Raw genomic sequence first — 10,349 nt, 5'->3', positions numbered from 1 at the left:
ATATATATATATATATATATATATATATATATATATATATATATGGGAAAGGGTTCAGGTGCGGGTATAGCTTCCCGTGCGGTTGTGCGGTTAAATCTGAGCAGTTGATCAAATTTAGATCAATCGCTTAAATAAATGAAAATTAAAAAAAAAAAAAAAAAAAAAAAAAAAAAAAAAAAAAAACGCGTGCCTGGAACAAAGAAGTATAAGCTAAGGTGCACCTTAAGTGTTAGATCTGAATCACAAACTCACGCACTTTAATTACAAAACCCACACACATTAAGCACAACCACACGCACATTAAGCACAAAACCCACGCACTTTAAATATTAACTCACAGACTTTAAGTTTCAACAACTACTGACATTAAGTACAAAACTCACGCATATTAAGTACAAAACCCACGCACATTAAGCACAAACATCACGCACATTAAGCACAAAACTCACGCACTTTAAGTATTCACTCACAGACTTTAAGTTTTAATAACTATTCACATTAAGCACATCCCCACGCACATTAAGTACAAACCTCACGCACATTAAGCACAAAACACACGCACATTAAGCACAAAACTCACGCACATTAATCACAGATCCGCTCACCTTAATTTTGACCGAGATGCAAAAATTACAAAATTGCCACCGCGTTTATTTTTAAACTTTGATAATCCTGGACGTTGATTAAAGCGAGATGACTAGCTCTGATTAAACCGCACAACCGCACCTGAAGCCCTCACCCGCACGAGAACCTAAATCTATACATACATATATATATATATATATATATATATATATATATATATATATATATATATATATATATATATATATATATATATATATATATATATATATATATATGTATTATATGCTAGGGTTGGCTTCATTATTCAACTGCGCAGTCGAGGACTTCAGACTCTGGCTCTCTAGTTCTCTCTCACTCTCTCATCTCTCAGACTTGGGTAAGTCTCTTCTCTTCTCTAAGTTTCTTGACTAGTATACTTTGTAGTTACTACTCCCTTCGAGGGTTCTATCGTTCTGCACAGCCCTACTCTTAAGCCGTGGTGGAAGCCTCAAGCTAGCGAAGCCTTGGACGGTGGTGCCGTGGTGGAAGCCCCTGTGTCCAGTGTCCATGTGTTGATTGCTTGAAGAGTTGAAGTTGAAGACCTAGTTCTCCGGAAAAATATTGGAGAAAACAAGTAATCGAAAACATGATTTTAATACTATTTTTTTTAGGTTTCTTGTGTAAGCTGTGTTATTTATGATTGATATTTTGATAGTTTGTGGGGTTTCTGTATATTCTGATTATTTTCATTATTTTGTGATTTGTGATTAAATTGTGACTTTGTGAGCCCTAATTTATACGTGAGTCAGTGAGTCACTGGCTCACTAAGCCTTAATTTTTGGGGCTTTCCATATAAATGATGAATTTGTCAAATTCCTGATATATGGTTTCATGTTTATGGTAATAGGACCCTTAAATTTGTACAGACTGTATATATGTAATTATGTTACATATTGTACTGGTGGAAGCCTAAATTTGATTAATGTGATTATGGATTTTATGAATTATGAGTTTGAATTGTATTGTGTTTTTGTATTGATTGTATGAGCACAGAGCACTAAACCTCCTAAGGTAGTAAGGTTTTATATATATATATATATATATATATATATATATATATATATATATATATATATATATATATATATATATATATATATATATATATATATATATACACGTATATATACATATATATATGTATATATATACATATATATATATATACATACATACATACATATATATATATATACATATACATACACACACACACACACACACACACACACACACACACACACACACACACACACACACACATATATATATATATATATATATATATATATATATATATACTAGTTTTTTTTACGCGCTTTGCGCGAATGGGATAATGCCCAATAATTATTTTTAAATAAGTAATTTCAAAGTATATCAATGCAATATTATATAGGAGATGTTCATGCATAGGTAAATAAATGTTAATTCAAAATATATGGTTACAATAGATATTGATATAATAATATAGTAAAAATTAACTTACAAATTTCTTTAGAAGTTTTCATGCATGTATAAAATTTTGATGTGTAAACTTGTTCAATTGGAGCTAGTAGGATGTTAACATTGTCAATTATTTAAAAAATGATCCTACCGTTTTAGAGTCCATGTGTAATTGTATTTATGATCAACAACTTTGTAGTTAGGTCGCGCAGGTCTGACAATAATGTAAGAACAATTTTGTCCGATAAAAAAATAATAGTATAATATTTGTAAAGTAATATACAATTGTACCATTATAAAAAAAAAATACAAAAAATATTAATACCATAATGGCCTAAATCATTTCAATAATGCAAAAGCATAATTGAAATATTATGTTTTGTTCTAAATAATCAGATGAAGATTAATTAAACAAAAAAAAAACTTAACCTAAATTTGGTTTTTTTAAAATAAAAAATTCATGAAAATCAAATAATTTTAAAGTAGTTCCTGATTTATAACCTTTGATGCTCAACTTTGAATGTTATGTATTTAGTCGAGCTAATTATTTTATCAAAGTTTATTTTAAATTTTATATTATATTTTTTAATACATTTTAACATATTCATAATATATGTTTAACAATTATACTATACTTTTGGGATGAGGTTCGAACCTAAGACCTTATATAAATTAAGAGTATGTTAATAATAATAAATAGTTAACGGAATATTCCGTTACTAAAGTTTAAACTAACGGAATTTAGGTTATTTAAGGGAAGAAAATAATATAATAGAGGGTAAAAAGGGAAAATCATTAAAAGATACTAAAATCAAAATAATATGAACCATTCATTTTAAGAAACAATTAGTACCGACATTTTTTTGGTTCCAGTTAAGGGCCTAACATTATTCGCCCTTATTAGATTTCTATTCTATATATATATATATATATATATATATATATATATATATATATATATATATATATATATATATATATATATATATATATATATATATATATATATATATATATATATATATATATATAATTTCGGGTTGTCGGACGGATCGGGTGGCGTTTTAGCCAACCCTACCTGATTGCCTATTAAATCGGAGTTGGGTGAAACAATGATGCAGGTTGCTTCTCGGATTCGGATATCCCCTCCGTGAGCAATGTCGGGGCACGGGGCGGGCGGGTTTGACGGGTTCTGTAGAATCCTAATGGCTGCAGCTCATTTTTCCAAAGCCCATTCACAATTTTGGAGGGAAAGCTAGGATTCTGCTTTATTATATATATATATATATATATATATATATATATATATATATATATATATATATATATAAAGAAGATAAAGATATAAAGATAAAGAAAATAAAGATAAAGATTACTTTGCCAAAACCACAATATATATTACAATTTGGTCTTAATTGGTGGAAAGTAAATGGGATATTTTTTAAAAGAGAAAATGACACTTTTAGCCCTTCAATTGTTTTACTTTTAGAAATTTGGTCCCTGTCAATTAATTTGAACAAACTTAGTCCTTAAATTGTCCATAATATACCACATTTAGTCCCTAATTTTATATAATTATGAACTTTGTTAATAATTCTTTTTTCATAGGGTTATATTTGTCAATTACTCTCTAACTTCATTCACTCTCCTCTTAAATGTCCGCCATCTCCATCAAACATTTGATTTGCAAGAACCCTAACTCATAAACAATCAAAATCAATAATTTCTTCACTCTCAATGAGTTTTGGGAAGATGTCGAACACACTGGCGGAGCCGCCCCCACTGCCCCATCCCTTAGATATTGTATATATATAATATATACCAAGTTGTAAGCAAAGATTTACTTAGTTTAGATGGTAAAGCTTTTGTTTTCAAATGGAATGGTCTCTAGTTCAAATCCTCAAGAACTTATTTTGAAGTTTTGATCCACTTCTATCCAGTATGTAATATGTTTATATGCAATGTATGTGAGTTATATGTATGTACGTGACTAATGTGAGTTATATGTCTTAAGTTACTTTTATATTGTTTGTATATACATGTTTTGTGCATAGTCCATTGCTTATAAGTTATGAGGTGCATAGTCCATTATTTATAAGTTATGAGGTGCATAGACCATTGCTTATAAGTTACGAGTGTATATACATGTTTTGTGCATAGTCCATTGCTTATACGTTATGAGTATTTTTTATTTTTTTTTGCTTCGGTTATGAAAAAATTCTTTAAAAGAAATTTTACTTTCGAGGATTCATTAGTCAAGTAGAATTTTGCCCCCACTCACAAAAAATTCTGGATCCGCCACTCGAACACACCTAGCATGTCTTTCAAGTCAAGTAGCAAAGTATATGTGTTGGGTAATAAGGTTGAAAAATCCCAAAAATAATAATCCTACGAAAGGATTAATATTATATGGGAAAAAGAAAATCTGGGAAGGAAAAAGGTTGAGTGTTTGGGTATAGGTTTAGCACGAGTTCGAACACAAAGTTCTTTTCCTTAAAACCTTATTTGCTACCTCCCACAAGTGCTAGGAGCGTTGTAGCCTAGGTTTCCCAGGATAAAACGTGCTACGATTCCTTGTTTAAGCACCTAAACAAGGAACCCGGCAAACAAAGCAAAGCTTAGAACACTGGTTGGCTAAAGAAGAGAGTAGAAGCAGAAGTTTTGAAGCAAAGTATACTGGAATTCCTTAGTTTCGTGTACTGTGTAAAATCCTTCTGCCCTACCTCTCTTTATATAGGGCTGTTGGAAGGGATAGCATTCAACATGGCCTTTAATTGGTATTAAACCAATTGTGTAACACCTGTAACGGTCACCCACTAAGTAAGATTAAACTCAGAATTAAAACAGTATTAATTCCGTAACAGATGAGTTTAATCTGTATAACAGGCTGAACTTTCGGGTTTCAGACCGTTGGGGTGCAGGTTCACACGAGAGCACACGGACCAGGCAACACGAGAGTACATCTCTCGTGCGCGCTGTGGTGCAACCCGCAAGGCCAGCGAATTTCCGGACGACATTCGTGCCGGCGCACGCGAGCTCGGGCTTGAATCAAGCCTTTTCGATCTCCTCTAGTCAGATTTTGATTAGCACACCCCCACCCCCCCCCCCCCCCCCCCCCCCCCCCCGCGCGAGAGAGCCTTTATGCTATACAATTCTACAAGCTTGAAAAGAGCTCATGTATATAAGGGGGGCAAATCTTGTTTCCAAACCAATGTGGGACAAAGTCCTACATTTTCCCTTCATTTCCCAACTTAAATGGGTCTACTTTGAGAATCAATATCTCATTCACCCATTATCCGTTTTGAGCGTACAATATATCAATTTCTTCGTCTTACTACGAAGAATCCGAATCCACTTAGACCCGACCCAAATCGATAGTGGACCCCACTGATAATTGTACCACAAAATAGCCACTTAATATGCCATTTTAAGCTAATTTTTCCAACAATCCCCCACATGAATGAAAATTGATTTTCGGGGTAGTTTTAAAACGGAAACAACTGTGTTCAACGGTTGATCCCTGCATAGGATAGGTAGGGTCACACCCTTTGAACCTTCCCTCGTGAAGATACATTTACTCTACTGACTGTACGGTAGAACGCAATGTCTTTGAACCGACTGCCGTTTGTGCAGACGATGACATATCTCACACAGGAACCTCCTAACCATGCTTTGTTCTCATGATTGTGCCCATTTTGGTCGTGGGTCACCATTCCTGGTTCTGCAAGAGTTTGTGAAGAATTGTGCCCGTCAATTCTCATTTGAAGCGACCCTCACTTCTCTCTCACATAGGTGATTCTTTCCCGAGTATCCCGCATACTCACATATGTCAACCGACATTCGAATCACTAAAGCATTTAACATGCTAACCTTGTGCGGGAGCCACTGTTTCTAACGAGGAGTGGTTAGGGAATCCGAGAACCCCCACAGTGACACGCTCCGTTCTATAATTTAGTTGTCCCATTGAACCTAGGTGCCAGCTAGGTTGGGTGTCCACTATAGAACTTTATACCAAGGGCTTTAGACCCATTCCTCGTCTCAACTTCTCCACAGCTACTCTACATAACCCTTTGGTTAACGGATCCGCTATATTGTCTATTGACTTTACGTAGTCAATCGAGACAACAGGTGTTGTGAGAAGTTGTCTAATGGTATTATGTCTACGATGCACATGTCTAGACTTACCATTATACATATGATTCTGTACTCGTCCAATTGCAGCTTGACTATCGCAATGCACACACATTGGAGGTACAGGTCTTTCCCAATTAGGAATATCCTCTAAAAAATGGCGTAGCCATTCAGCCTCTTCACAACATTTGTCCAAGGCTATCAGCTCAGATTCCATCGTGGATCTAGCTATCACGGTCTGTTTAGAGGATTTCCATGCAACGGCTGCACCGGCTAGTGTAAACACATAGCCACTCGTGGACTTGGAGTCCTTAATATCGGATATCCAGCTAGCGTCGCTATACCCTTCAAGTACAGCAGGATATCTCCCATAGTGCAGTCCAAGGTCTCGAGTATACCTTAAGTATTTCAGAACCTTCACTATTGTCGTCCAGTGCATGGCACCGGGGTTACTCGTATATCTACTGAGTTTACTAACCGCAAAGGCAATATCCGGCCTAGTACAGCTCATTAGATACATCAAACTACCAATAACCCGAGCATATTCTACTTGAGAAATACACTCCCCGTGGTTCTTGGTTAGATGAACGCTTCGATCTAATGGCGTCCTAGTCCCTTGATGATTATCCTTGTTAAATTTTTCAAGGATTTTATCAATATAATGTGATTGGCTTAACACCAGACCATCAGGTCTTCTAATGATTCTAATCCCGATGATTAGATCAGCCAAACCCATATCCTTCATGTCAAATCTCGCATTTAACATGTTTTTGGTAGACTTGATCATTTGATCGTTACTACCAACGATGAGCATGTCATCTACGTATAAACAAAGAATGACATAACCGTCTATCGTTTCTTTAACGTAGACACATTTGTCACTTTCGTTTATTTTAAACCCATTAGTCAACATCGCATGGTCAAACTTCTCGTGCCATTGCTTAGGCGCTTGTTTTAAACCATACAGCGATTTAACCAACTTACACACTTTCCTTTCTTGGCCCGGAACCACGAACCCTTCGGGTTGTTCCATATAGATTTCCTCATCTAGTTCGCCATTTAGGAAAGCGGTTTTAACGTCCATTTGATGAACTTCCAAATTCCGCAGCGCGGCTATAGCAAGTATCATTCTAATGGAGTTTATTCTCGTCACGGGAGAATACGTGTCGAAGTAATCAAGGCCCTCGCGTTGCCTGTAACCCTTGATTACAAGCCTAGCCTTATACTTCTCGATGGAACCATCGGGTTTCATCTTCCTTTTAAAGACCCACTTGGATCCTAAGGGTTTACTACCCGGAGGAAGATCAACAAGTTCCCAAGTGTGATTCTGTAAAAATCCACTTCACTTTTAATAGCCTCTTTCCACATTGGTCCTTCTGTAGAAGTCACGGCTTCTCCGTACGTTCGAGGCTCGTTTTCTATCAAACAAGATAGAAAATCGGGTTCATTTTCTAATAAACAAGTTAGAGTACTCGAATCGTACTCCAACAAGTAAGTTAGAAAATCAGGACCAAATGATTTTCCAACTCTCGCTCGCTTACTGAGTCTTGGCTCGAGCTTGGGTTCTCTCTCGGATTCCCCACTATCATTATCCATAGCTTCGTCAAACGTTCGTTTTGACGAACTCGGTCCCTCATTGGACCTACAAGGAAATACATTTTCAAAGAAAGATGCATTCCTTGATTATATTATCGTGTTCTCGTGTACGTCCGGATTATGGGACTCGTGTACTAAGAACCGATAAGCACTACTATTATGTGCATAGCCAATAAAGATATAGCCCACCGTCTTAGGACCTATCTTTACTTTCTTAGGTGTTGGCACCAAAACTTTGGCAAGACACCCCCACACTTTCAGGTACTGGTAGGAAGGTTTCCTACCGTTCCACAGCTCATAAGGAGTCTTATCGAGCTTCTTGTGGGGTACCTTATTCAAAAGGTAATTACTTGTCAAAATAGCCTCACCCCACACATCTTGAGGTAGACCCGAACTTATAAGCATCACGTTCATCATATCTTTTAATGTACGATTCTTTTGTTCGGCAACACCGTTCGATTGAGGTGAGTAAGGTGTCATACGCTCGTGTATTATACCTACACTCGCACAGAAGTCACCAATAGGTGTTTCGTACTCACCACCTCTATCGCTTTTAACTTTCTTAATCTTACGATTAAGTTGGTTTTCAACTTCATTCTTATAAAGAATGAATTTTTCCAAGGCTTCGTCTTTGCTTTTAAGCAAATACACATAGCAATAACGTGTGCTATCGTTGATAAACGTGATAAAATATTTATTACCACCTCTCGTTTGTATCGATCTAAAATCGCACAAATCACTATGGATTAATTCTAGTGGTTCAGTTTCCCTTTCAACCGATTTGAAAGGTACTTTCGTTAATTTTGCCTCAACACAAATTTCACATTTGTTATTTGTGTTAATTTGAAAATTAGGAATATGGTCCATGTTAGTTAATCTTCGTATATAATTATAATTAACGTGACCTAGTCTACCATGCCACAAATTAGAAGACTCAAGCAAGTAAACGGAAGTAACTTTGCTCTTATTCATGATAATAGGCATTACATTGAGCTTAAAAAGCCCATCAGTTACATAACCTTTGCCTACAAACATTCCTAACTTAGACAAAACAACCTTGTCTGACTCGAACACCATGCGAAAGCCATGCTTGTTCAACAGAGAGCCAGACACCAGATTCTTCCTCAGCTCTGGAACATACAGCACGTTGTTCAACGTTAGTTCCTTCCCGGAAGTCATCTTCAGAACCACCTTGCCCACGCCTTCCACAGCAGACGGAGCAGAGTTTCCCATCCAAACCTTCTCGCCCTCAACGGTCTCAAAGATATTAAACATCTCTCGGTTGCAACACAAATGCCTTGTTGCACCAGTATCGATGAACCACTCTCGTGGATTAGAGTCCACGAGGTTCACCTCGGTCACCATAGCCGAAAGGCTAATCTCGACCTCCTTCTGATTGCTTTCCTCAACCATGTTGGCTTCAGAACTCTTGTTCTTCTTCTTTGGAACTTTGCACTCAGAGGACTTGTGGCCAGTCTTGCCACAATTGAAGCATTTTCCATGAAATTTCTTCTTGGTAATGCCTCCTTTCGGACCTAGCTTTTGCTTGTCCTTCTTGTTCTTCTTGGAGCCTTTAGCATGCTCCACAACATTGGCTTTAGCGCCAACAGTGACAGAATTTCTCCCATCATTCGTCCTGTTCCCCTCCTCAATTCGGAGTCGCTGGATCAGGTCCTCCTGGTTCATTTCCTTTCGCTTATGCTTAAGGTAATTCTTGAAGTCCTTCCACCCTGGAGGCAGCAAGTGGATAACAGATCCTACTAGAAAGGCTTCACTCAACGTCATACCTTCGTCACGGATTTCATCAAAGATTAGTTGTAAATCTTCAACCTGACTTAGCACGGTTTTGGAATCAACCATTTTGAAGTCAAGGAATCGGCCAACCACAAATTTCTTTGCGCCGGCATCCTCACTTCGGTATTTATGATCCAAGGCTTCCCACAGCGCTTTCGCTGTGCCAATCTTGCGATACACATCGTATAGCGCATCACATAATCCATTTAGGATGTAGTTTCGGCATAGGAAGTCTGAATCCTTCCAATAGCCAACTGCCATCACGGATTGGGCATCCTGTTCCCTTAGTTCGGGAACCTTCTCGGTCAAAAATCTCGCCAAGCCGAGAGTTGCTAGGTAGAACAACATTTTTTGTTGCCACCTTTTGAAATTCGATCCAATACCGGTGAATTTCTCCGGTCTTTCGGATGAACCACTCGGTACCGTAGGTACCCGAGTCATGGGAATATATCCCTCGGTGCTCCCACCATCTTGTGAACCAACGTTCACTGGTGTAGCTTGGGAATTAGCAACATTATTGCCATTCCCATCATTGTTGTTCTCAACAACATTCTCCTCCCCGAGAGCTGGCAAAACTGGATTCTCCATTTCTTCTAGGAAATTAGAGATAAACAACCAACGGGAAACGGATATAAGATTTTAAGATTGTTGGGTAATAAGGTTAAAAAATCCCAAAAATAATAATCCTACGAAAGGATTAATATTATATGGGAAAAAGAAAATCTGGGAAGGAAAAAGGTTGAGTGTTTGGGTATAGG

This window comes from Ipomoea nil, unplaced genomic scaffold (assembly GCF_001879475.1).
Source record: "Ipomoea nil cultivar Tokyo-kokei standard unplaced genomic scaffold, Asagao_1.1 scaffold0800, whole genome shotgun sequence".
NCBI lineage: Eukaryota > Viridiplantae > Streptophyta > Magnoliopsida > Solanales > Convolvulaceae > Ipomoea > Ipomoea nil.
This window is presented reverse-complemented; position numbering follows the sequence as displayed.